The 27,849-nt window shown below is 45.9% G+C and overlaps 1 long non-coding RNA gene across 1 annotated transcript in view; it reads left to right on the forward strand.

Annotated features, from left to right (window-relative positions):
* Positions 1-21,365: 21,365 nt before the first annotated feature.
* LOC115316765 overlaps positions 21,366-27,849 on the forward strand; it is a 34,740-nt gene continuing 28,256 nt past the window's right edge. Inside the window, exon 1 of the long non-coding RNA XR_005718040.3 lies at positions 21,366-21,411. This is a non-coding gene — a long non-coding RNA (uncharacterized LOC115316765). The remainder of the gene's footprint in view (positions 21,412-27,849) is intronic.

The following is a 27,849-nucleotide window of genomic DNA, read 5'->3' on the forward strand; positions in this document are numbered from 1 at the left end:
TGGCTGCGCCGCTGCCTGCAGCCGCACGGCAGACACGTTTTCCCCAAATCCCGTTTCTCCGTCGCCCGACAGATACAGATCGACGAGTATGCAACGCTCCAGAGCGAGCGCACAAACGGGCGGCGGCGATCAAACAAAAGCCGCAAAGCGAAGAGGCCTCTTTTGTCGAAGCCAGCCCCGAAGAGGACTAGGAAAAAGAACAATGGACCCGCAGGGATAAAGAACAATGACTCGAGCGGAGCCAGACGCTTGTCCCGCGCCGGCCTTGTCGGCGCCGATCCCACCGACCGGCTCTCGCTGCAGAGACGACGACCGACCACGACTCGCCGTCGTCCCAAGTCGTGCCAAAAAAGTGTGCGCGCTGGGAGGAAGGAGAAGAGGGGGGGGGGGGGGACTTTCCAGCTCGCGCGATTGGATTGTGGGGTTCAAAGTCTCCCCGAAAACTTTTCTCCCCCCTCCGGTCCCAGCCAGCAGACCCTGCCAACGTACGCACGGTTCCTCTCTTGCTCACCGCTCAGAGCTGTATTTGATTATATGGTAGTACACCGAGCCTCCCCTCCCCAGTCCCGCCATCCCAGCCCCTGTCCTATTCCTTTCTTATTATTTTGTTTCTATACTTTTTTTTTTTTCTTATCGCGCTTTTTGCGTTTGCTGGGTTGTCTCTCGAGGCTTGCGTGCAGTGTTGTCTGTGTTATGTTGGTTTCATAGCGCCGCCAGTCTCCGTCCTTTTGTTGTTGCGTGCGCCCCTCACGCAGTGAAGAGAGCCGACTCAGCGCCAGAGGGCGGTGCGGTCCGTGAGTGAGCTCCGCTGCGCTGTGGCTTCTTGCGCCGGGAGCGCCGCGTCCGACCCTGGCGGCCTCCATTGTAAGCTGGTCTGAAGCCGGCCTAGCGTGCCCGAAGATTATGTAATTATAGACGTTGCGTACTTGGCTTCCTTTCTGTCTCTCATTTTTATTGTATTTTTTTTCTCGGGTCAGCGAGGAGGCACGGGGTGGAACGCACGATTCGCCGCCAGGGGTAGTGGTAGAGGGGCTTGCTTGGAATGTTGGGTGAAAAGGCGCAGAAGCCGACGCCTGGCGGTTTTTATTCGCTTTGAATGGGACGAATAGTTTGCTTTCGTGGCCGAAATGCGCACTTTAATGGTTCAAGGAAAGGGTCTTACTCACGCTATAACCGACCACTTTGGAATTTGAGTTCCGCTTCAATTGGCCCCTCCTCCCTTTCCCCCCCTTTAAATTGTGAATATGTAAGAAAGGAAAGTAAGGATTGTTCCATCTTCTCTTCTTTTTGTCTAGGGGTTTTTCGTTCGTCTTCGAGCGTGTGTTTACAAATACTGGACATATAAATGAAATATTTGGTTTCTGCGTTATAAAAAGGTGTAAAAATACAGGAATGAACGCATATTTTGGAACCTGGTAAATTCGGCAACCCAACCGCGCCCAATGGTTTCTCACAGTGGAAAGGAAAATCGTTTGTCTCTTTCGTGAGTTATCAACATTTTATCAGAAAGGACGGAAATGACACTAATGTCAATGCACGGAAGTGATTTTGCTTCTGTACGTTTGCTTATACGTTTATTGTAAAAGTTTAATATCTATAAATTAGGTGGAAAAACCCAGGTAACGTGTAATGCTCGCAATACCATGTTGTAAGGTGGGCTTTAGTTTTTGCTGGCAACAGCAGTGTTCTACCAAAAGTGAAAGTACTGCACACGTGTCAGCAGAAGGCGGAGCAGAGGGCATGAAGCCCTACCGTCGAAAAGTGGGTGAGGTTTTGTCCACCAAAACATCAGTGAGCTTTTTTCCGGTGAGTTTCTCTCCGGTGAGCTTTTGCCCGGTGAGCTTCTGTCCAGTTACCCGACGCCGCTGGGAGGCTGGCCGCGAACTAGCCAAATGCGCTATTTACTGCAGCTCATACTGCGGGTAAATTAATTGAACCTCTCGATTAATCTCCGTGCATGTCATTCTTACGAGGGAACTGAGAATTGTCTTGTCTGTTGTCTTCTATCTGAGTATGTATCTATCGAACATGACTCTCGTGACGCAGATGTGACTACCAGAAAACCGTTTATAAGATGAAGTTATAAATAACCTGAAAACCATGCAATGCCTCTTTTTCGGGGATTTCTCAAAGCACTTGGCGAGAATTTGTGAGCTTCTCCCGAGGCATCGCGAGAGGTTAGAAAAAGAAGCGAGCACAAAGCAACGCGCGTGTGGAGGTAAACACGTAACTACAGTTAGTTTAATTTCGTGGACGTCAAGTTGCAAAAGCGTTGATCTGCTCATAATTATCAATTACTGTATGTAGTTTGTACACAGTACCTTTTTTTAATTATGCAAAGTAATTGAAAAATGACTGTGTATAGCTTTTGTCTCTGTCACTTCTATACCTAGAAATGCAATTCGTCTTCTAGTCGGTAATAATTCAGATTCCGGTATGCTACGTATGATGGAACCTGAATTCCAGTGTACTATACTTCGTTTCAGCTTCGGTCCGAGCGCGGCCGATGTTATGAGCCGAAGGGCCAATCAAACAGCGAAAGAGGCACAACGTCATGGCGTGCTCTCTGCAGTTGATAGGACCAGCCGGTATTCGCCGTCTTTCGGTGCACGCTCCTCCGCCGACTAATCCTACCAAACGCAGAGAGCACGCCATGACGCTGCGCTTTTTGTGCTATTTGATTGGCCCTTCGGCTCATAACATTGTCCGCGCTCGGACCGAAGCTGAAACGAAGTATATACGTATGCTGGAGTCTGAACTCCCTTATTCTACCTATTTTGGAATCTGAAATACACATTGTGTACTAGACTTCGCGACCCATGACCGAAATCCAGATGCCAAAATTCCCTCTAACTCTATTTTCACGTGCAGCTAGTTAGTGTCCCTTCTCCAAGGGACACCTTCGTCTTTGTAATTTTTCAGGTTGAATGGAGATGTCGCTAGAACAGTAAACTTTCGCAACTCCTTGACGTGGTGATTAGTGTTGGGCAGAATTGCACACGGTACTCATTGCAAGTAATCAAATTTCTGTAACCGATTACCCTTTTTAGTAATTGTAAATTGTGATTTAATTTCTTTGAAAGTAATCATAACAGATTGATTGCTTTTGGACACCCCTTGTCGTTACCCTTTTTTAAGTAATAAAGTAATTGAATTGAATACTTTTTAATCAAGACTAATTGGGACTGTGATCGATTGCTTTTTTTTATTAACGTGTTCAAGAGTGGTCTTGAGCCTGGTCCGATTCCAGTATACATTTCGTGTTGATAACCATAGACGGAACACTACCGTGGCTCACCGGGAGGCAGTTCAGTTACCAGTACCGCTATAGATGTATTTTGGCACCCCGAGTAATGTTCGTGTATAATAGGTGGCCAGTGAAGTTTGTTATTTACTTGAAAAGATATATATGCATGAGTGACCGAAATTACCCATTCATTTCCTGCGTTCATAATATCGTGAAGCATATGTTTTGTTTATATTCCTAACGAGCGGGTTGGTAAGGTTTCTGTTATCTAGTATGTCTTGTTTATTTCCTTATCTATATTCGCATTGCTCGTGTGTCTTTCTCCTCGTCCCTTTCTTCTGGTTTCTGTGTGCGCCTCGAAGAATGCCGCCGGGGCTGCAAAAAAATGGAGGCCAGAGCGGCGCGCGTTCGACGCCGAAATATGGCCGCCGTGGGGTGAAGGAGATGGATTGCGGGAGGCAGACGACGAGCCGACATTGATGGATACGCTTGCGATTGGCCCGCGACGCGGACTCGCTATACGGCCCCCTCAGCTAGAAGCCACGCCTCCGGCCGGCGGACGCCCACTTTTTCTCTTCGCCCTAGCGGCGGACGCTTCAACTAGTACCTCGCCTACCCGTCGCGCGGTGGCGCCACCGGGTCGTTCCGGCTCTCCTGTCCGGCGGCTGTCCGCTCGCTGGCGTCATAACTGAGCGCGCGCTCGCAAAAAAAAAATAGGGGTGCAAACTTTTGCCGCTGCAAAAAAAGTTGTAACGTGCGTAGTTTGATGCATAAATTTCTTTCCGTTACACTTTTTTTTTCTTAAAAATATGACGAGTATTTTGGCACATATGATGAATGAGTAATTTCGCATCGGTTTTGAAGATTTAAAACATAATGTAATATATATATATATATATATATATATATATATATATATATATATATATATATATATATATAAAGAAAAAAAAAGAAAAATGAAAACAACAACAGCAAGAACTTAAACCAGTACGCGTGACGATTCCGTTGTTTCACTTTTTCGAAGAGAATAGCGAAGTTTGCGGAATGTTTGTTACCACTACTAACCCATAACACAATATCTTCGGGGTGTAATATAATTCCACAAGGGCTTAATAGCAAGTCTGCAGCATTTGCGTAGAGAAATAACCTTTCGAATTCATAGTAAACATCCAACTTCTCTCTGGTTCTTCTCTCGCTGTGCTAAAGATAGAATTCTATTAGTTAACATAGTTAATGCTCATTTCTTGTTCTTCCAACGAGCATCAGAACATTTCCACTCTTTGCGGAGGCAGTGTCGACAAGCGTTTGCGCTTGTATTTTGTTTGACGAGCAAAATGCGATTGCGACACCCGGAATACAACATGTACCTGCGCTGTAACGTGGGAAACAAAAATAATCCTTCAACTTTTCTCTCCAGATTTCGGAAGGTCCTCAAATCGCGCGATTAAGGCATTACTCGACAAATGTATAAACCGCCTGTAAGCAATTTGGCGAGCGACGTGGGACGCGACGGCGGCCAGCTTCGCTGTCGCTCGGTGAGTCGCGCGACGAGGCAAACCGCATGAAAGCGACGGGAGCAAGCGACCAAGGCGATGAGCGACGTTTTCTAGAAGCCCAAAAAGTGAGCGACGCGACGAGCGACGGAGAGATCTCTGTCGCTCGTCGCTGACTCTCGTCGTTGCTGCCGTCGCTCATCTCGTCACTCGCTAAATCGCTTACATGCGGTTCAGCCTTTAGTGTAGATTTATCCGGCCACTTTCCCAGCAATAATTAGACCGGGGTGACGTGAAGATTGATTGCTCGCCGCACCCTAATTGGAAAATCATGCCAGTTTGAACTCCGCTATTGACTGAGTGACTCCTGTCTTCCCTTGTTACAGACTTTCTTCGGATACCGCACTTGATCTGTATGTCGTATATTTCTGGAAGTGATTACATACGTTATTTTTGTTCTTTTCACTTTTAACCTATTTTTTTTTTTTTTTTTTTTTTAGACGATGCAAAATAAGTGTTGGGTTTGCTTCTGGGAATTTTACACAGTTCAGTGTCCTTACTAAAATCAGGCGCGTGAAGTTCTCCGGTGCCGCTAATTAGAGGTTTCAAGTTTAAAATACTTCTTAATTCTCAAAATGAAAAAAAAAAATTAATAAATGCGAGTACTTGCTTTTGAGAACGCGTTTAATAGTGTTCTGTGAGGGGCGGTGGCGCCGCTTCATGTCCTCGAGACGGCCCGAGGCGTCCAGCATAAAACAACAGCAACAAGGAGCTCGGATAAGTCGCTCTCGACATCCCTTCTAGTCGCTCGCGGGAAACTGGATCAAGGGGGACCCGAAACTATACGGTCGGCATTCGCGAACTGGGTTAGCCAACCAACCCCCAGAGTGTGGCGCGTGCACAAGCACACGCTCGCGCCGACGTTGGCCCGCTCGCTCGCTCGCTCGCTGCTGCCGATGCCGACAATCGTGGTGTTCGCGCTCTGCACTCGGTATATACTCACAGCTGCACACCCCTGAACATACATACGCGGAGGACGACGGAGCAGGAAGTGTGTTGCTGACGCAATCCCGCGGCACACAGACACATACAAACACCGAAAGACCTCGCTGAACGTAGCGTGAGCGCTTCTGTGTGTTGTTGCACGCGCTTAACGAACGAAAAAAAAAAAAAAAAAGTGAAATGAAAATCAGACAGACGCAGGAAAAGAAGGACTACTCTCGGGGCGTAGTTTGCCCAGGAGCCAGGTGTTGTTCGCGGAGCGGGAATTCGGAAGGAAAAGAAGAAAAAAAAAAAATCAAGCGAGGAGCGCCGGCGGCGGCAGGCAGCGGTGCCGCCTCGTGTGTCGGCGGCGCGGGCTCCTCTTCGGTCCTTCTTCCTGTTCGGCGAGATTTGGCTCCCCGTCGGAGCACGGGGCGCGCCGGAGCGAGGCAGGACCCACTTCTAATTCCGCCCTGAACGCACGCTGCAGATGCGAGGCGGACCCGCCGCCGACGTCTGCTGCCTGCCGCCGCTGCCTGGTGGCTGCTGCGTGCGGCGTGGCGCGTCCGTTGCTGGCAGCGGCCCGAGTTGGGCTCGGCACCGCGGGTCTCCCTCGTAACGAACGCAGCGCCTCTCGATTCGCCGCTGCTGCAGCTGCGAAGCGCGGCCGCGCGCGTCCGAGCGACGAGACAATGCTTCCTTTGCGAAGGAAGCAAAGTGAATGAGAGGTTAGATGCTTAGGCTTCCGTGAGGATGGTTCCGCCCGTAGTATTGCGACACATGGGTCTCGCTGGACGCGAGAAATTACGCCTGCGCAGTGCCGATGTTTCAGTCCTTGGTGTTTCATATACTCGCGCGATTTCCTGTGTGATGATCGAGGGACGTTTGTAGCAGACGTTTGTAAGCAGTTGTTTAGGAAAGTGGCTGTGACGCTAATCTCGCTAATATCTCTACGTTATAGTTGGAGCTATGAAGTGGAAGAAGTGCATCGAGGCTCAGTCTACGCACTTTTGTTTTATTCGGTCAATTGCTGCTTCAGAATGGAAGCCGCCGATAAGAAACAAAATGGTGGCCGGGCAGCCGTATATACGCTCACTTCCGGGGATCAATTTTTCGCATTATAGCAATATCTTAGTCAATTTTGCGTTAACATAACTAGATCATGCATCTTCGCGAAAAACGAGTAGCAACGTAACTAGAACTTCAAAGAAAGGAAGCCGGATAACTGCCTTTTAAAGTTTGAACGCACATCAAAAACGTTGGGAACCACTTTGGGGTTATTAACGACCAGCGAAGTGCCTCGTTAGGGCTATGTTGGATCGCATGCCTCCGTAACCGTATGGATCGGTTCTGGTCGTTATGCAAAGCCTAGACCATTACTAGCGAGTTGGCGCTGCCGCCCGATCCAACGTGTTGGTCCGTATACACGTTCATTGACATCGAAATCAGCCTTCGTCTCGTTACACCAATCCAGCGTTTGCATATATCTATACATAGATGCGTATATATGTATAGCCAGGGCCGGCGTTTCAGCGAGATGCCCTAAGTGAGTCAGGGGCTTCATCTGTCTTGTCGGCAGGGCGAAGGAGTCGGAATGACGGATGTCCCTGGGGCACGAGACAACGAGCCCTGGGCGCGGGAGCTCCGGCCGAGGGCTGGAACCATCATTCAAGCTCTCGTGTCGCAAAAGGGGAGCTGGTTGTTCGCGCGAAACTCGCTGGCAACTTTACGGGACCGATGTATAAGTCGGGCTCAAACCGCCGACGAGCACGTGGGTGTAGCGCGGTGGTTAACGCACCTGACCGATCGTCTGTACACTGGCCACACTTTCAGTGTTCGTCGGGGTTAGAGACGCGATGTTTTTTTGATAGTTATATTCAGTTTTACTTTTTGAGAATATATGTATATATATATATATTAAGCAGGCTTTCGGTTTTGTTCAGTTATGCACTTTTAGAAAAATCTTGTGCTTAGACCGTCTGAAAGAAGTTACTTTGTCATTGTTGCTTCCTGTGCAGATGCCTTTGCCATTGGACTTACATGTATCCGGGAGTAAGCGCAGATAAAGGATTTGTAATATACGGTTTTTTTATGGTAGTTTCGAAATTTTACTCTATGTCGTTTGTTCTTTTACAAGTATGGTATATTATTTTTTAGCTTTCTTAAGTGCTACCGATCCTCCAAGGAATAGGTGGCGTTTAGGTAGAACCTTCGTTTCGGTTTTCACGTGGCCTCTGTTTTGTTTGTTTTGTTCTTGTTACTTTTTATAGAAAATCGGTATTTTGTTTTTTGTTCATAAGAAGCTCTAATCTCGCCTGTCTCGTTCAGAACGTTGTAGAGTGGTCAACCTCCGTGCAGCCGATAAGCAAAAATGTTCATTTATATAGGTTTTCGGAATATTATGATGATGGGATTCCTTTTTTGAAGCAAACGAACGAAGTTCTGCACCGGCGCTCATATACGACCGCATTCCTCGATATCAAAATCCATTCAGCATTACGAGGCTAATAATGTCTTAAACGTCAAGGGCCCGTACAATTTGATATAAGGTCAAATACATCTCATAGCCGCGTCACTATAGCACTCTGATGAATCATGGGCATCAACTTTTTCGTACAGTACTTCGAGCAGCCAATCGCTGCAATAACGGAGCGAAAACTCAGCGGATGACGAGGCTAACGCTATATATGTAAAGACCTGAAAAAAAAACTGTTTACGGTGTGGCACTGCGTTTGCTTGACTTCTTAGACTATATGAACATAATACGCGCCAGTTTTCCAGAATATAACCACGGATATTACGGCCGTATTGATGTCTCCCGTTCTCCTCTTAAGCCGTAGTAGCACTTCTCATATACCGGGTGTTTGTGAGAAATCCGAACCCGGCTTTTCGCACCGCAAGCATAAACTAGACATTGCGGGGAGCTCCAACTCCGTCAGTATGTAGCCTCAGCCGTTCGAGCTATGCCTCGTCTCGTCCTATGTTGGACTAAAAGCCAAAGCCACGGGCCACTAAGTCCAATCACGTTCTACGATAAACTATGACATGCTTAACGTTGATTAGGGGTGGACGAATAATGCTGCGAAACAAAAAGTGCTGCATCATTTCTTTAGCTTCGACACTAAAAAGTGTGTATGTCAGGGCTTCGAACCACTGTCCGCCCACCCCATCAGTGACCTGAGACGCGTGGAAATCTTATATCTGGGGCATATCTGGCCATATCAAACATTATATGATTATATACGGCCTATATACAGCCTTATCTGGAGTATGTACAGCCTTATCTGGCGTATATAAGCCTTATCTGGCGTTTATACAGCCTTATCTGGCAAATATAAAGCCTTATCTGGAATATAGACAGCCTTGTCTGGCATATACACAGACTTATCTGGCATATATACAGCCTTATTTCAGGTATATACTTTGTTATCTGGAGTATATACAGCTTCATCTAGCGGCCGGTTTTCAATATATAAAAAAAAGGTTTTTTAAAACAAGTTAAAAGAAGTGCTGTGTTAGCAAACTGTGAATACTCATTGTTCGCGAGCTAAATATTAGCACAAATAATCCCAAACTTCAGCTTTGGCATGCTTAAGTTTGGGATTATTTGTGCTCATTTTCACGAGGATTTCAATGTAGCTTAATTATTTCGAAGTGTTAACATTACGCTCGAATAGACAATTTGCTAAATCCCCGAAGCGCCTCGGCTCGTACTCGAGGAATCATAGGGACGGTGTTTCTTCGGCTGCCTAGTGATCGGGAATTTCGACCAGTTTATGGTTACACAGTTTTGAGTGTAATTCGGAATCACCCTGAACAAGTGTATATAACCCAAGTACTTCTCATATCACGTTTAAAATTTCTCCCCCATCCCAAGCAGCACAGATTTCGGCCAAGCAATGGCCAGTGTCTGGCGATGGTCTTTTGGCCGGTGGCCAGAGAGTGGCCATTCATTGGCCAATGCTTGGCCGATGGCTGATGGCCAGTGGCTATTGGCCAATGGCCAGATAAAGGCCAGTCACCGGCCAGTCTCTGGCCACTGTCTGGCCACTTGGCCAAGGACCATTGCCAGCCATTGGCCGATGACTGGCCAACTCTGTGCTGCTTGGGATGTCGGTACGGTGCATTCTGTCCAACCTTCAACCTGGATGAGCTGCAGACATATATCTTGCAATATTATCATTCTCGTACAGCTGAAAAGACGCTGATATTAAGTTAGAAACGCTAAAAATGCTATAAACAGCTCCGCTGAATCCGAGCTAAATCCCGATTTTGGTTGTTGTGATTTCTCGGCTTTTAAGCTGCTAAAACTGCTAAAACAACAATCACGAGAATGATAATATTGTAAATGATTTCTGCGGCTCAGCCTGGTTGAAAGGTGGATCGCATGCACAGTATCATAAGCGCAGCCATTGACGAGAAAATTTTAAAAATTATATGACAGGTCCTTGAGCCCTATGGGACGCGTGTTCAGGGTGACTAGGAATTACACCCGAAATTTTGTAACCATGGAATTGGTCAAAATTAGCGATCACTAGGGAGCTGAAGGATCACCGTTCCCATAATTCCTCTAGTGCGGACCGGGGCACTTGGGAGAATTGTAAACAATGAAAATATATGAAGTGCTGATTTCAGGCTTGTGTCCTGAAATCCTGGCCAGATCTGGAATTTCCATACTTAGCCAGATCTGGGATTTGGATATCAGACTATATCTGGCATTATGAGGCTATATCTGGAAGATATACCATATCAGGTTATATGTGGCCAATTTTTGATATGGCCATATCTGAAATCTTCAGATCTGGCCAGATATACATTTTTTGTAAGGGGCACTCACCGATACGTGCATCGAAGCGAAATTCCACGCGATTTCTAAGTGGCTAGTGATTGGATCTGGCGCTTCGTAGCTTTGCCTTTAGTCCATCGTAGGGTGAAAGGAAGTATAGATGCCAAAGTTTCAGCACCAACCGTTATCTTCTTCAAATCTATTAGCGATTTTCTGAAATTTTTAATGGAAAAATGGTCACCGACGAAGCTTGGAGCTCTGTGGCGCCAGAAACCGAAAACGGGCGAAAATGAACCCCGTTTTCCCATTGAAAATTTCAAGAAATCACTCCTAACTTTTGAATAAGATAACGGTCGGTGCTGAAACTTTAGCATCTTGCTCGAACGGCTGGGGCTACGTTCTGAGGGAGTTTGAGCTCTCCTCGGTGTCTAGTTTATTTTTGCACTGCGGAAAGCCGGGTTCGGATTTCTCACAAACACCCGGTATATCGTACAAAAGACACAGTGTTCGCTAAAAGACACGACGATAGAAGTATCTTCGGGCACAACCTCGAGCATTGTTCCAAGCACTTTCGCTTTATACATCCGTGCAGACAGTTTTCGTGTAACCAATCTGTTGAGACGTCGTATGGAAGCACGCCTCAGTCACTGTGTGCGCACTGTTTTTTTTTGTTTTTTTTTGTATGATCATTGAGCAGCGTGACCAAGGTATACCGTACAGTGTGACCGTGGCTTTACACGATGCGAGTTGTCGCAATATGTTACCATCGAGAACCGCGGGGGGGACGGCAATAGGGTGCAGGCACGTAGAATATCACGAGGAATGCGCATACAGTGCGTCTTGCAGGCTTTCTTCCCGCCCCTTTCACGCGCCTCTGGAGAGTACGCGCGCGTGCACGCATGCATGCACGCGCGTGCATGCGCGGGCGTCTCTCCAGGAAGCCGTCAAGATGGCCGCGCTTCGTCGGGGTCCGCGCTTCTGCGTGAGTGACGTTGGAACGTCATCTATCACAGCGCCCCCCGCGGGAGGGGAACGTCGGTCACGGTTCTCGGCGAACCCGCTGCCTGGTTGGCTGGCTCCGCTGGTTGGGATCTCGGGTTCTGCATGGCGCGCTGTACTCGCTTGCTCGGACCGCGTCAGGGGGGGGAGGGGACCCACTCTCGGCGCCCAAGTTTGGAAAAAAAACAAGAAAAACAACATAGGGAGACAGTGCGTAAAAGTTCGCGATCGCTACTGAGGACAACGTATATATCTATAGTTGTGATATGCCATGGGCAGTATAAGTGAGCGCAGGATGGTCCGTGGGTTTGTCGCTTGCCAGCGCTGAGAAGAGTATGAATTCTGATAATTGTAACAATATGTAACCTCTTTGTAGGTAAAGTTTGGAGGCAGTTCCACCTTCGTTTCCGTTCCGTTCGACAGAGAATTTTTAGAACAAGCTGTCAACATTAATTGTTAACCTGGAAACGTGATTGCATCATGCTTTGATGTCGGCCTATTCATTGCATGCAACGGTGTGTTTGTTTTTTGGCCGTTGTGGTTTTGTAGCGGTAAAATGTCCTTCGCTTTTGTTTGTTGCCTCGTATGTCTTGTCGCCTCCTGACTCTCTCTTCCTCTATAGAGGGATAGTTCTTGCGTTGTTACCAAACGTCGTTCTTGTTTACGTTTGATGAAGTGAATATTTCAAGGTCGCTTCGTTGCTACACGTTCAGGCGTCTGAGGTGTCTGGTTTTTCTTACAGCTGCGCTGCATCAAATATAATTCAGTATATCGCACCATCATGTTTCTCATATACATAGGCCTACTTAAGTATGTTATATACGCTTAGGTAATTACGGTAGACAACTAGTGGCTGCAATCTCATAAAGCTCATTAAAAAAGAGAGAGTAAATGGTTACTCTAATTGTTGCACCTCTCGCTGGCACCGGAACATCGGGGCGAGTGTGTTCTCTCCTAAGCGTGGCCTTTTATTACGGAGTGCCGGCGCAGCCGAGCTTACATAACGAAAACAAGCGCGCACTTCACGCATACCTGAATCCGGACAAAGCCAGGAACAAAGCACGGAACGGCGCCGACTGCTTTTCAGTGCGTTCCGCTTTCTCTGCTCGGCGGCGGGAGGACGAGCTCACGCCAACAAATTGTAGCGCAATTAGAACAAAGTGGGAGGAAAAAGCAAAACAACGACATTCCTCGTAATTTGCGTCGGAAAACAAATTACGCGTCATACGCGGGCTGGCTGCTGCTCCTTCTGCTGCTGTATCTTCTTCTTTTTAGCCGTCTTTCATTTTGTTTGTTATCTTGAGGCTTTGAAAATGACGACTGATCGATGGCTACGGGTTGTTTCAAAATCTGCAAACATAAAAATGACAGAACAAGACGAAAGCTGGTTTTTCGTTTGTTTAGATCTGGTAAGGAGGGCCTAGAATCAGTTAGGCATGTCTTTTTTTTTTTTTCTTACGAGAATTTGCCGTATCATTTCGGCCACCGCAATCTTCTTTAGTCAGTAGAGTAGTGCGCTACTAACAACTGATTTTATTACGTGAAACGACACTTTTATACCATCCGAGTTTCTGATTTTGCGCCTCTTTGTCCCTGTTTTTTGAGCGCTAAAATGTATTCCAAATTCTTTAGTCACTCCTTTTAATCGCGTGTCGGGCTGTGTAGCTTTACGGAATGCACATCCTTGTCGGCCTTCGTTCAGTTGATCTTACATAGACTGGAGTACCAACAGAAAAAACTGTTGGCAGTTGATGCTTGGAGTGACCAGTGTTTTAAATGTTCTGTTTATGTTAAAGTTAAATTTTTGTTTTTGCACAGAAACCTTAATTGATTATAATATATGTGAAAGAAAACAAAATTAAAGGGTTAAAACAGCGCAAAAGACAACGGACAGGGCTGTTTGCGCTGTTTTTACCTTTTCAGTATGTCACACCAACTCGCCCAAGCTTCAATCTTAGAGAACAAAAGCTTATATTTTACATATCGAGCCCTGAGGAACATAAGCACCTGTTATAGGTTGGCATCAGCCTGAACCCCAGTACGCGATCCAGATAATGTAAGGTTATATCTGCGGGTCGTTATGGGGTTTTCCTTTAACAGAGTTTGGAAGTGTCTAAATAATGTGACGTATAATCTGCTAATCACACGTTACCGCGTAAGAATCGTTCTTATGTATTCAGTCGCTCAAGGCACTGCCAATATTAGTGGTTGGGTGTACACTAGGGCTGGTCGCCGGACAAAAGTTTTAGCCCGATGAATCGCTGACCCTTATGTATTTAACTAATTAATTAATCGGTTCGTTAACCTCCAAGGCATACCCACATACCAAAACGTCCGAAGTATACATTATTTCTTTCGACGGTTTTTTAGCATGGGATCGATGGCGGTACTGTACAGCCAGCCTCATATAAAACTTGACACTACAACCACCCACAAAACTTAAAACGCGAGCAAACAATTTTGAACCCGAAATACTTTATACCGTTATTTTAACCTGATAAGCGCTGTAGATGACAGTCGTATGTGAAATCCTAAAGTGCTTTGCCCTGGAAGACAACTGTGCTGCACCCCCCCCCCTCCCCCCTTCCCCCCCCCCTTATCATAAAGAAAAAAAAACATGAGCAACCAAAAAAAAAAAGAACAAAGCAATTATTTTTTTTTCGCATATTTTTCCCATACCCTATCTAACCAATTAGCTGGTTAAGAAAAAGATTATCGCGATTAAAGCATCGATCGAGTAATCGGAAGGTGAATCTATCAATAGCCAAGTCCGATAGTGTACACACAAGCCGCTTTCTTAATGCTAATACATTATAAAAAAAATAATAAAACAGTTTGCAGACATAAATTTATGAAGCAAAAACGTGCTTCGAACGTTCTTAAGACGTTTCTTTTTCTCTCTCTCTCTCTCTCCAGGGAACACAGTGTCTTTTTTTTATGGTGTTTGAGAGCATTGAGACTGCGCCTTCAGGTTTGATCATCAGAAATGTATGCAATTGTTTAGACTTGCTCCTAGACCACATTTGCGTTCCATAACAAATACACCCCCCCCCCCCCCCCCCCCACACACACACACACCAAAACAAAAAAGAAGCAGGGTGTTAGTTTTGGGAGTGGTGCCGTTTTCACTGGATGCTTATTGAGGTAGACAGAGACACTAGAGCCGTGGATGATTGTCGCGAACAGCTGTATAATCATTACTAAAATATGGTCATTATATGGAACCATTTCTTGGAAAGTCTGTACGCGTGGCTTTTAAATGTTTTTTTTTTTTTATCGATCAGTAAGGGCATGTTCTGCGATTAAGAATCTTGAACCGATTGGCCGGCGACCCTTGCTCGGTAAATATTCATTGCTTAATCGGTCTAATGTAAAGGGTAATCGATTTTTTTAGGATATTACGAAATGCCAAACATTGAGTTTAAAATATAAATAAAAAATAAGCGTGGCGTCTTCCTGATTTCTCATAATTTTTGCTGTATACATATAGTTAGTGAAAACGTGAAAAAAACGGAACGGAACGTTAATAAACAATATTCTTCAGCACGAAAATGGCATAAATTATAGCCGAGCTTTTCTGCAAGATTATATTCTTTGAGTGTCGGTTGTCAATGAAGCAGCGAAAATACAAAGAACAAGAGACTTGTCTGCAAGGTAGACTTGACGTGTACCTTTCTGACAAGACAGACGTCAGGTAAGGCGAAATAATATTTCACTATCATTTGTCACAATTATAGCAAACAGTGCACAAAGCGTGGCGAAGATGATGCACGTGACAACCGCCTTGAAGTTTCAGCTTTTGACAGATTTATCACTTAAGAAATTAGTAAACGACTAATGCAATATGTGATTAATCGGTACCTTAATCGTTTAACTGTACAGCCCTATATACTCAGTTTTGCATTAGATCTGCTTTCGCGTTTTTTGTCGCATGATGCTGAAATTGGACGCGGAAGCACAGCAGGCCCCTGCCCAAAATGGCGCGCCGAAAAGTTATGTACTCGTGACGGATGCGTCGTTGTTATCTCGTTAGTGTGGTTCGTTCGAGCGCAGATTGCACACTGGAGAGATATGTGGGTGATGTAGCCTCCACAGGCACTCTTAGACATCTTGGTGGACAGCACTCGGAAGTCTAGCTTCGAGAAGTGCACTAAAACGGATTGATGAATATCTCAATTAGCTTCGAAATAGCAGTACTGTATGGCCGGGCCTCTAAACCAATTATGAGAGTGACAAAACATCTAAGTTCATTCGACATTTGATCGTAATGGATATCCCCGTCAAACGTACGCCAAGCCTGATATTCACACAGTGAAGGCGGTACCAACGGACAAGCACCCTTTTTCTTTCTCGAATATATATATATATATATATATATATATATATATATATATATATATATATATATATATATATATATATATATATATATATATATATATATATAGTCCTTATATGGGCGCATCAGTCGAAAAAAGCGCGAACTCTGCGACTCGGGAAGACCCCGGGTCGAGGAGAGGTAAGGATTTCAGTCCCTGTTTCTAATTTCGTCGCTCGTGCATTTTTTAGCCCGGAGCAGGCGTCTGGTGTTCCCCCGCCATGGGCTGTTTCCCGGAAGTGATAAATCTTGCTAAATTCTGAAGGGGAAAAAAGAAAAAGATAAATGAATGCAGCGTTGCGACTCGGTGTTATCAGCGGTGATAGCAGCTTTGGCTAACCAGGAACGGAACATGATGATGTCGACGCGGGTAATCATGTCATGATACGAGGCTCGAATGTCTGTGAAGGCAAAAGGCAGCGTTAACGTTGTGAAATCCCTAAGTTATTTTTGTTGGTCCGTTTTCTTAGCCTCGAGCGTTACTATTTGTGTTATAACTCATTAGAAGCTTTCTCTAGGGCTCACACGCGAAATATTTTCAAAAGAGCCTAACTTAGAGACTGGTTTTGACAATAATTCAAAGTTGAGCCAGATTCACGAAGTTTGTGTGCAGCTCAATCACCGTACAAACAGCGCGTTTTTTTGTTGTTGTTTTTGTGTGTGTGTGTGTTTTTTGTTGTTTTTTTTTTTTGGAGGGGGGGGGGGGGTATGGGGAGGAGAGTAGTTATTGTTCTAACGGGAAACATTCAAAGCCGGAGGGGGGCCTTTACATGGCTTTTATTTCTGCAATTTTTTCCCCTGATGTGTGACATATTGCAGTTCAAAAATTGTATAGTCTAGAATGATGCACTCATCCCGACATCTCTTGGTGAACAACACTTCCGATACAATATTTTGATCGTGTCTACTTCAGGCATGCAAGATTTTCCTACGTTCGAGTGAATTGTTCTTTCCGTCTGTTTGGGGTTTATGTTGTTGACCCTTCGGTGCCTTGAATTCCATTTTGCACTCCTGTTTGATATAGCTTTATATCATGCCGCGTCTAAAATCAAATTTTCAAAACGTAGCTTGCAGGTACGTTTTGTTTTACACGCAAATATCAAACAACTTTTTTTTTTACCATATTATTTGCCATTTAGTGGACACAGCGAAGAGCGGAGAGGGATCAAGCAAAACGTAAGCATGGGGTCCCCCTCCTCTACCACCTTCGAAAATGACCACCGTTTTTACGTGGCTGATAAGCTCTCGCGCCGTTGTTGTCCGTACAACTCACGCACACGTCTTCGAGCTCGAGGGCAAAGCTCCGTCAGCCAGCGAGACAGAGAGCCTCGACGACGACGACGAAGCACAGGGGGCACGCAGTTCGTCGAGACGGCCCCCTCTGCCTCCCTTGCGCCACTCGAGCCTCGAGAGCACGGCGGGCCGCAGCGACGGAGGCGGCGCGCGGGCCGTCGGGCGCTCTCACGCTTCGGAGACGGCTTCGAACGCTCGCACAGTCCGCGCAGGTCGATTTAAAACGCATTAAAGACTCCCTCCAGGAAGGAACGGGGAGGAGACGAAACGGCCCGCCGAAGGAAAAAAAAATAAATAAAAGAAACGAAAAAGAAAGCGAGCCGCTCAGAGAAAAATGGCGACGGTACGGCGCGCAGGAAAGCGAGAGGACCGCGAACGTGCGCACGCTGGAGCACTCGACGTTGTCCGACTTGGGCGGGCAAGTCTTTCAGAAGGCCGCGGTTGGATCGCTGTTGGCTTGGTCGCCAAATTGGGGAACTGCGCGGCGTCTGTGTGTTGTTGTTGTTCCTTGGGGTGCGTCTCGCACGTTTTGGGGCAGATCTGCTGCCAGGATTATCGATGGTTCTACCGCATTTTCGTGGGCGTTTTCTTTTTTTTTTTTTTTTTTTTTTCAAAATGTATTTTTGGGGAAATTGTTCTGAGCGTGTTGATGATAATTAACGGTGCAGAATCATACCGGCAATTACCGTAAGACAAAGAGAGGGCGCTAGAATTCCAAAGTAGAGATGTTTACTTTTTTTTCGATCAGTTTCCGTGGTATCCCTCTTGCCTGTGTATTCAAATTAAAACCTGTCCAAACAGTCCGTACAATATTTTGAATCCAACGACCCTTTTCCCCTGAGGTTGTGTAAATCTAGGTATACGAATTACGAGGACTTTAACGTCTAATCCGTTCGATTTTCCGCTATGTCGGAATACTGTGGGACAAAGATGTATTGAGTTTAACCCTCCTTTAGCTGTGAATGATATACTAACAATGTGAAAGCGAAAATTAACGTCTTTCGTAACTTTGAATGTGTTTTTCCTTGATTTGCAATATAAACCTTAAGTTTTTTTTTGTAACCTTAAGACCAAAGACTTGTCATCCTGTGTTTGGGATTAGTACCATTTATAGTTATATATTATTTGCTGATGTTCTTACGTTATATTGTTTTTATGATGTGCTAAGGTTATCTGTGGCACTCAAACGTCTATTTTGTTACTCAACCCCGTACTATCTTTTAGAGCTATTGGTCGAACGATGCAATTTTTTGTGTATATTGTTGTGAGATATAATAAAATAGCATCAAATAAATTACAGAAATTTGATATCTTTGTTAGTAATTACCTTTCGGTTAAAGAGGTCAGAAGCCGCTAAAACGGTTGTATGGTGTTCGATACACGCATATTTCGATACAGCTTTCGGGTGGGAGCGAGTAACAACGAATGACAACCTCGTTTTTGTTGTGTGTGTGTGTGTAACTGAGACAACAAACGTAGATGATTTTGTTTTGCACTATTCGTGGTTGCTATAGGTGATGCAAAAAATATATAACTAAAGGACGTTGCGACAGAATATGAAGGAACTTTTCTAGAGCTTTACTTCCCGACGAACTATACTTGATGCTCGTTGTCTAACTTTGTTTCAAGACAATATGTGGTTGGTTCGACGTCATGACACAGAAGGTGGTCGTAAGCATTGTTTTCTGGTACGTGCGTCCGAAATGTGGCGTGGGATAGACTGGTATGTGCACCGTAGGCAATCTGGTGTATGCAATTTGGTGCATAGACGCACTATGTTTCTAAGAGCGTACGCAGTAATTCCCGACCAAAAATCACATAAAAAATAGTGTAGAGTACGACTGAATAGATATTTCGTTGTGTTGGTTGCTTTCAGTAGAACACACAATGTGTGTGGTGTGCCCTGTTTGATATCTTGCCTGCAAGTTGTCGATTCATCCTGAAATATCAGCATTATGAAACCGTGTAGGCATTGACAGGTTAGAAAGGTAGGCACGCGAATCGGCTTTGTCAATTATGACGTTTTGATACTAGTACACTAATAAAGAACGTTCTCATACGCACACCTGCAATAATTTCAACCTGGCTCGTCGCGTACCTCTTCGTCTACCATGTTTCGACACACATCTATAAATTGTTTTATTCCAATAAAGATGAATCTTTCAAAGAAAAGAAGCGAAAATACATATTTTCTACTATTAGGGATTTGGGTAAGTACATTTGGGTAGAAGTACACCTATCCTCGATATACTTGGAAGTATTTATTTTTTCTTCTAGAAATGAACTGAATATACGCCGACATTAAAGCTTGACTTTCTGATTAATTAGAAGGTTCGCTATGTCGCCTCCCCAAAAGAAACATACGATGCCAGAAGGAAACATGATTTCAAATCCTAACAGGCTTTTGTCGTAGCCTCCCGACAAACTGTTCATGAACAATCCCCTTCGGCGTGTGAGACAACGCCGGTTGGTCGCTCGAACATTGCTTAGGTCGTGCCCTTCAGCCAACGATCGTTGCGTTTTTCGTTCGTCACGCGTCTCTGCTGACGCATAAGCTGTGTTTATTATTTACAAAACAAAACAAATATATGGTTACAGATCCTAGTGATTGAGCCTGAATTCCGATGTTCACGGAGTTTTTCGCTCTGAAGAAAGAAGAGAATTCAAAAAGGGAAGGCTTTTTTCTCAGAGTATTACTGCCGCTGTTGAACGCAGAAAGATCGATCGCTTTTGGGTTGAATAATGAGCACGGCGCGTCGAAAGATTTATCACCGTAAGTGATTTGTAATCGTATATACAACCCGCTATTACCACCTCCTCGTCCTCTCTCTCTCTCCCCCCCCCCTTTTTTTTTTTCTCCCGCCGCGGACAGATTTCTAATAACAAATTGACTCCTTTTTATCCTCATAAACCTATAACGGCTTCACCCTTTCAACAAGCTTACCTGCTTCATTATGTCAATCGGAGCAATTATTTGGCGGCCAACTGCGCGACCCTTCGCGTAATAAAACGGTAACGGAAAGGTCGTGCGTACCCGCTAAGATAGCACACACACACACAATCGGCTGCGCTGTCCGCCAGATTGTTTTATCAGCATCCTCTCGCTTAAACGGATGCGCATTAGGCCGAAAGAACAAGCAATCAAACTACTTTATATACAATCTCGTTCCACATCTGGAGTTCGCTGCGATTAAAAGGCGAAAGCAACAACTTAAAAAAATAAAGATAAATGCGCGGGGTTAAAAACGAAGATAAGTTGAGCGAGCTTCCTTCTAATTGGAAGGTCAACAGTCGACACGATCGTATGTACGAAAAGAAGAGGAAGAGAGGGGATAGGGAAAAAAAAGTGAATTAGGATTCTACACGAAACCGAGCGTGTGCTGTTTCTGCAGAACGACGTGCGCACCTCACGGGTCGAGTGGGCGGGAGAATATCGTTGGGCGAATTCGGCGTCGGGGAATCGGTGAGGGCTGCGACTGGAATCACGTTCGCGGTCGTGACCGGCAGTTGCAAGTTGTTCGCGGCCCGTTTTTATTTCTGTTTTTCTACTCGCCGAATCCTTGTTAGAGTGCGTTGCGGTTATTAGCGCAGATAATACGAGCTGTTTTCTCGCTTTCTAAACCATGTTCTTTTTTTTTTCTTACGGTTGTTCTTACATTGCATTTCTGCAGAAACGTTCTATTTTGTTTCCTATAATTTTCTCTGTGTGAATCTTGTTTATTATTTCTTTTTTTTTACATTTTCGTCGTTTCATTATGTGCGATCAGGTGCCCATAGGGCTACGTGTAATATCATAGGCGGTGTTTCGGCGTATATAAGCTATGTCGACTGACCCGGAGCACTCGCCACCTCTGCAGGTTCAGCACGCGCGCAATTTGTCTTGTCTCGGCAGGGTGACAAAGAAAACGCAAAAGCCGCGTGGAAGGTTTTGCGTTTTTTCCCCTCCGTTGTTTGGCGTTTTAGCTGTGTCAAGCACTACCATGTTTTGCGCTGCAAAAGTGAACGACAACGGGTGTGCAGTGTATTAGCTGTATAATAATGACCACTGACGCCGCCATTTCGGACAAATGCAACTCCGTAGCAATGTTTGGCGACTCGTAGCATATGTAGTAACGCCAATTTCGTCGATGCCTTGTATTCAGCGCCGAGTTTTAATTTCTTTTTCTTCTTTTTTCTCGTCCAGGTGGTGGATGGAGGAGGAACGGAGGGAGACAATCCAGGCGATTGCAGCGTGAGTAACGGACGTTGATGTTTCCTGACATCGCAAATAGTAAATTGGCAGATTCGGGAATATAATTCTCTCTAGACACTGACAACTTTGGAAACGCGAACATCTAATTATCCTTCCGCAGCCAATCAGATTGCGGCATCAGCCGATAAGAACGCCAATGGACCAATCACGAAGCAAGAAGCGTGAATTAACATAAGTCATGCCCTGGGTTTCTTGAGGTGTCAGTAACCATGGAGTGCTTTTAATATTTTCAGTGACTATTCACTTTGACTGTTGTCATTCGGTGGCTTCTTTGCGTATAACATAGCCAGTGTGCGGTTTTAGAACGTGCGTGTATGTTAGATAGAAGAAGCGTGCGTCCAGATCTATCACTAAAACGAGATCGAGCTCGTCCTTGAATGCCATTCGCCCTTTTATTATGTCCGTCAAATTCTTCACGAAGACCTCGAATCTATGTCAAAATAATCGGCCTTACAGCTGTGCTACATCCTGCTATATCTCGCAAAAAAAAAAAGGAAGAAAGATATGCTACGCATTATTGACAACATTGCGACAAAAGTTTCACTTCACTACCGAATCGTTACGGTAGGCTTAAGCAATTTGTTTTTAAAGCTTACAATTATGGCTTCAGGTGGAGTACTCTTTTGTTTTACCGCCGAATCAAATACTAACAGTGTTCGAACGTTTCGCAATATTTCTCATTGTTCTGGACTGTTAAAGCGAGTGAGTTGACTCCGTTGAGTGCGCTTCCCGCCGTGCACAGCTGTGTTGCAGGGAAGCGACGCCCGCAAAGTAGACATGGGAATGCTTTGCATTTTGCTTCGCCACATCGCAGTCTCGTACTAAGGGCAAAGCCCTCCTCTAAGACGGGATAAGACTCGCGCACGCATTGCGTTTAAATGTAAAAAAAAAAAAAAAAACAAAAAAAAAAAGGAATTTATTGAACGTTGGTGTGACAACTCTGGCTTGCTGTAAAATTTGCAAAATAAAACCGCGGCCAATCGCTCGCATCGTTGTTGTTTTTTTTTTTTCCTCTATTAATTCGAGGTTTAAAAGGGATAATCTGGTATTGTGAAAGGATTTATATAGGTTGTGCTAAAGGTTTATTTTCATATTAGTTACCACCTTTATGTAAGTCCCTAACTGTTCGAGGGCACTCTAAAAATGATTAATTAAGATTAAATCACCTTGACCAGCGGAATCGAAGCAGATATGGGAATCGCGAGTTAGCCTGCATTGCTTTAGGAACATATATTTATCAGTATGAAGATTCGCGTTTAAATTGAGAATGCGGTGCATAAATAAACCACGCGAGCTTTATTTTTAACTGCAGTAAAAACTGCATTTTGTTTCTTGAAATTAGTCTGATGCAACACTATTTTAGTGGAATATAGCTTGGCTTACCTTTAATTCAATTTCTAAAATAAGCGTTAACGGATTTGTATCTGACGACCCTCATCAATCAGCTTTTTGCTGCGGGCTTTTAAAGTTTAACCAAACAGCCGGCTGACTCGTGTTTGATGAAATCAAACTCTGTGCCCCGAAGACTAGGATGGAAATCGAAAGGCGATATTGTCTTTCAGTTGGGAAGACCAACACGTGCTTTTTAAGATTGCATTCGCAGTGGAATAAATGAGAACGGAGCGTATGCAAGTGCTCCAAAATATTGCTTTCTCCCGCTCCAAAATGGTCTCGTGACTGCTGGCTGCTCCGAAAGGTGCTCCGATATGTGTCCGACCAATCGCATCACGGGTATAACTCGCAAATGTAGTAACTTCACTTTTGCCAGCTTTTATTTATATGCAGTATTAAAAAAATCAGTTCAGTCGCGCACATTGGGACGGCCAGCGGATACGACAGTGTAACCGAGAAAGTTACATAAAATATTCGTGAGTTTTTGTTTTTGTATATTGTTTTTTGTTGTCTCCACGACTCTCTTCCTACTGTAGACACCACTACTGCGCATGCGCGCCGCGAAAGCTTTTTGGAACTCCTAGCGTTTTTCGCAGAGCATTGTGGGATAGCGAAAACGATCTATCTTGACAGAGGCGCGATGAACTCTAAACGTGCCAATGCATTTATACAAACGCCAGATTTACCTCTGTTTAGTGTCGCCCTACAATCCTCGTAGAAAAAGAAAGAAATAAAAACATAAAAACAAACAACTACTACCTTCCCCGGGACGAGCTTCCATAACACACGTGACACGTTCTCCTCCTGTGAAAAAGCTTATTGTATCTGCGACCGTGCCTGTCCCTTGCCTCTTCGCCGTCTTGGTCCCTGGGGGATTTCAGGGACGGGACCGTCGTCCCCCTCGCGCGGTTTTGGCGAAGCCGTGCGGCCCCGAACGTCCAATGGGGACTTCCCCCTCTCTGGGAGGGCAGATATGCGGCGAAGCGGTGAGGGCGCATTCGCGGCGGAGATTAGTGGTCGTCGGGGCTTCACGGGTACCTGCATTCTGCAAAGAACGGGCTCTCTACATCCCCTTGGTCTCAGTCGCGGGTTACACCACTTTCGGGGAGGGGATGCGGCAAGTTCCATTTGGTTCGGATGGGCGCCATGGGGGAATGAGTTCTTTGTTGTATTCCTGGTTATTTCAGGTTTTTCGTTTTAATATGGAAGGTTAGACGTGTAGTATTACCCTTTTGAAAAGGTTCGCTCTTTGATTACATTGTGATACATCATTGAAATATGCTGAACAAAACGCCGGTTAAAAACGGCGTCCTTTTATTAAAGAGCAGACCTTTAATCGATTCATCCTAGTTTGGTCTGCATGGGGAACCCGGTACACGGTTTAAGCATATTTTTTTATGTATGCGTTGGTTAATATTGAGTTTGCTCTTCGAGTTGTAGGCAAGAGCCCCCGGTCATATTGCAGTCACCCACAAAACGCCCTGAAATAGAGCCTGAAGACTTTAGTTCAGGGCGTTTTTAGTGCTAAAGAACGTCTTTGATAACTTCGCCAAACGCGCACTGCGAAATCGAACTTACCCGCTCTTTACTCCATGCACCGCCAGATGGCCCGGCAAAGAACCCCCCGTTCACTTCCCCCCCGCCCTCGATAAATTTGCATCTCAACAATACGCCTGGATATTGAAACCTTCTTCCTGCGCGTACACACCTCTAAGCACAAACACGCGTCTATAGAGCTAGCCCCAATAAAACCAGCCGGGCCAGCAGCAGGCAGCCACGCAGTCGGTTACAACGGGCGTTCCAATTAGCGCAGGGGGCTCTTGGTACTTGGTCTCGAGTTTTCTTGCGAGCCGTCCGGCGAGATAACATCGGCGTTCGGCGAGTCGAGGTTCCTCCCTTTGCCTTCTACTCCGGCCGCGATGCTGCAGGGAGCAGCGAGGCGAGGGGCGAGATATACCAGCGGCAAGTTTTAGCGCGCGATGAAGTAAGCCCGGTAATCCACGCGGATTGGGGAGCCTTTAGGCGGCGGTTGAGGCCCCGACAAGCCGGCAAATCCTTAGGCGAGTTCGGGATATATAGTGGATGCCCGACCCTCACCAAGCGACACACGCACCCAGTAGAGGCCGGCGTTTGGCGTCACCGCGTGCTAGCGTCGTTGTAAGACGCTTCAAGACGTGCTGACGACGCTGATGCTGACACGTTCTTGACGGCGCAGCATAGATCAACTGCGTCGTGGCGTTTAGAGCGAAAAGGCGCGAGGCATTTTCTTGTAGGTGTTGTATTGCTTTGCGGGGCAGCTGCGCGAGGGAGGATAGAGTGTAGGTTGAAGCCGCGCGGGGTGTGGCCTCGGGGTAGAGATTCGGAGTCCGCGGGGTTTGGGGTGAGTCCGTCGTGCGGAGAAAGCAGGACGCCTCGCCCCAGCGCTTCGTCGTGGGTCTGAGAGCGGACAGAGTTTGGCGGTGGGGAATGCGCTGGACTGCGAGACGGCCGGGGAGGAGAGGCGTTGGAGCAAAAACGGAACGGAGTTTCGACGCTCGCGCCAGTTTGGGTTTGTTTGGCTGGCTGGGGGAGTCTTCCGAATGCAGGAGGTGTGCCGCTTTCACGAGGGTCGCTTCTTGTTTGTTGGCCTCTGTGTTTAGAAATGTGGTGTAGATTTCTTCCGTCTGTTCTTTCTTAGAGGCATGGCCTTTGTGAGGCGATCTATCTAAAGTCAGATTTGGAGAGTTTGGGAGAAGGGACTTTGGGGGCATGATTACAAATAAAACGATTGTTATATTAGTAGTATGTTATTAAAAATAAAAAAAGAGGAAAGCTGCATACACTATTAGAAAAAAAAAAGGAGTGATTAAGAAGGTCGAGGAAGTTAACCGCCTAAAATTACCCAGACTTTTAGTGCGACATTTATTTCCATAGATAGATAATTCGTCGCGCGTATATACTCATCGCATGATTTCCTTGGTGGGTAGCTTGTACCAAAAATGGGAGTCATTAGCAACGAGAGGGGGAAAAAGTAAAGGTTGCAAGTAATTGGATTACTTGTAGTGAGTACTTACAAGTATGATTGCGTCATTCTCGGTTTCTCTTTATGTTCCTGAACGGTTCGTGTTGTTCGTGTCTCTGCTTGCGCTTTCTTTAAACCTCTTCATTGCCGGCCAACCCCGATTCCCTGCGGTGGTTACCCCCGCGAGTCGATCTGCTCCGGAGTAGCCTCCAAAACTTCCTTCTTCCATCACTTCCGCATCGCATCTTCGTCTTTGCATTCTCGCATCCGGCGCCGGGCTGCCGCGCTCGGCCCCCAAGACAAAGGATTCCCTTGTTGCAGCAGCAAGCAGCAGACAGGCAGCGCCGGAAGCGACCGCTTCGCGAAAAACAGCGACTCTTCTGGCGCACACGCGCCCGCCTTGTTGTGCTCCGTTCGCCCCCGCATCGCTCCCCCTGCTCCACTCTGCTCTCGTCGTCGTCGTCGTTGTAGCAGTACATCAGGGAGCGTTCTCCCCCTCCCTCGCCCGACATGATAGGAAAATGCGAACGGAATGAAGATGAATGCCGAATTTTCCTAACTGACACGCTCACACCTTCGCCTCCCTGACAATGAAAAACGCGCTTAAACGGGCGACTGGAAAACGAGAAAACAAAAGGCGCGTGAAGACAAAAGCCCCGCGTTCTGAGCAACGAGGCCCCCAACGAGACGAGGCATGGGAGGAAAGAAGTTGTACCCCGCGCGAGAGTCGGAGTAAAATATGACGCGGCGTTTCGGAAGAGAAATGGACGCCGCGCAGCCACGCGCATCGAGAAACGCGTTGAGTTAGTTCCGGGCTAAAAAGGCGCGAGCTTCGTGCTGTTGTTCGTCCGCGTAGGAGTCGGGAGCGGCGGCTTCTTTGGAGCGCGCACGTGCTCGACGCTGGCTTTTCCGACCGCAACTGGCGTTGATGTTGCCGGACCGTGTTGTTGTGCTCCGGCACGTTCGAGAGATTTGGTGTGTGTAGGATGAACGGGCATCAGCGCAGCGGCCTGCTTGAGGACGCTTCACGCTCTTGTAGGATTTAAACATTCAATGCAGTCGCAAACCAGCTGTCTCTATCCCCTCCTCCTATGGAAGTTTGAAGCGGAACTTAACATATTTCCGATATTTGGAAGACAGCATTGCTTAGTGGTATTATTATCATAAAACATGCGCAAAAATGGACGAGTGTGACTGGTATGCTTGAAATAGGGAAGTATTTGTGTGAAGGTATCTCGTGCTGAAATAGAGATGTGTCAAGAAGGCTGGAGACTGGAGTGATACGCATGACAGATCTATAGGGTAATGTTTCAAGTAGAAATAGCTCCAAAAAGTATAGAAATGTTGCAATGCTGTCCAAAATAGCCACACCATTTTGTACAATCTGAGAAACCTGATGCGCCTATTTGGCCCGCGCAATGCACAGGGTAGAGCCAATCGTCGCAATATTCGGAGGGAACTGGGCGAACGACGAGGCTGAAAATATGCTTAGACCCGCAAATCCTTAAGCTGCGCGCTGATACAGAACGAGTGTCGTTTCACTGCCTACTTTATGCTCAGTATATCAGCGCAGACCACTTTCTTTTTCGAACACTTAACATATTATCAGCCTCTTCGTTCGATTGCACCGATTGGCACTCCTAAATGCTTGCTGGATATTAGACGTATGTTATTTTTAGCGCGATATTGCGTTAGGGAGCTCGCGCCGCAGAAACGCTGCCGTCGGTGGCGTCGTGACGGGAAAATCCTGATTGGTCGATAGGGTCATGACGTCACAGTCACGTGACCTCGTGCGGGAATTTGAAACAACGCTCACGTGACACATGACGTCACGCGCGAAATGAAAACGATTAATAAACATAATATGTAATGCGAACTAAAGGTCACCGCATGGCTCAAATGATATCACTTAATAAGGTAATTGATTTACCTTAAAAAAGATTCAAGAATTTTAGGCGATATTTGGAGCCATGACTCTTCGATTGCTAGCCGGACACGCTACTAACTAGGTCATAATTTTATTT

This window comes from Ixodes scapularis, unplaced genomic scaffold (genome assembly GCF_016920785.2).
Source record: "Ixodes scapularis isolate PalLabHiFi unplaced genomic scaffold, ASM1692078v2 PGA_scaffold0__279_contigs__length_252992795, whole genome shotgun sequence".
Classification (NCBI taxonomy): domain Eukaryota; kingdom Metazoa; phylum Arthropoda; class Arachnida; order Ixodida; family Ixodidae; genus Ixodes; species Ixodes scapularis.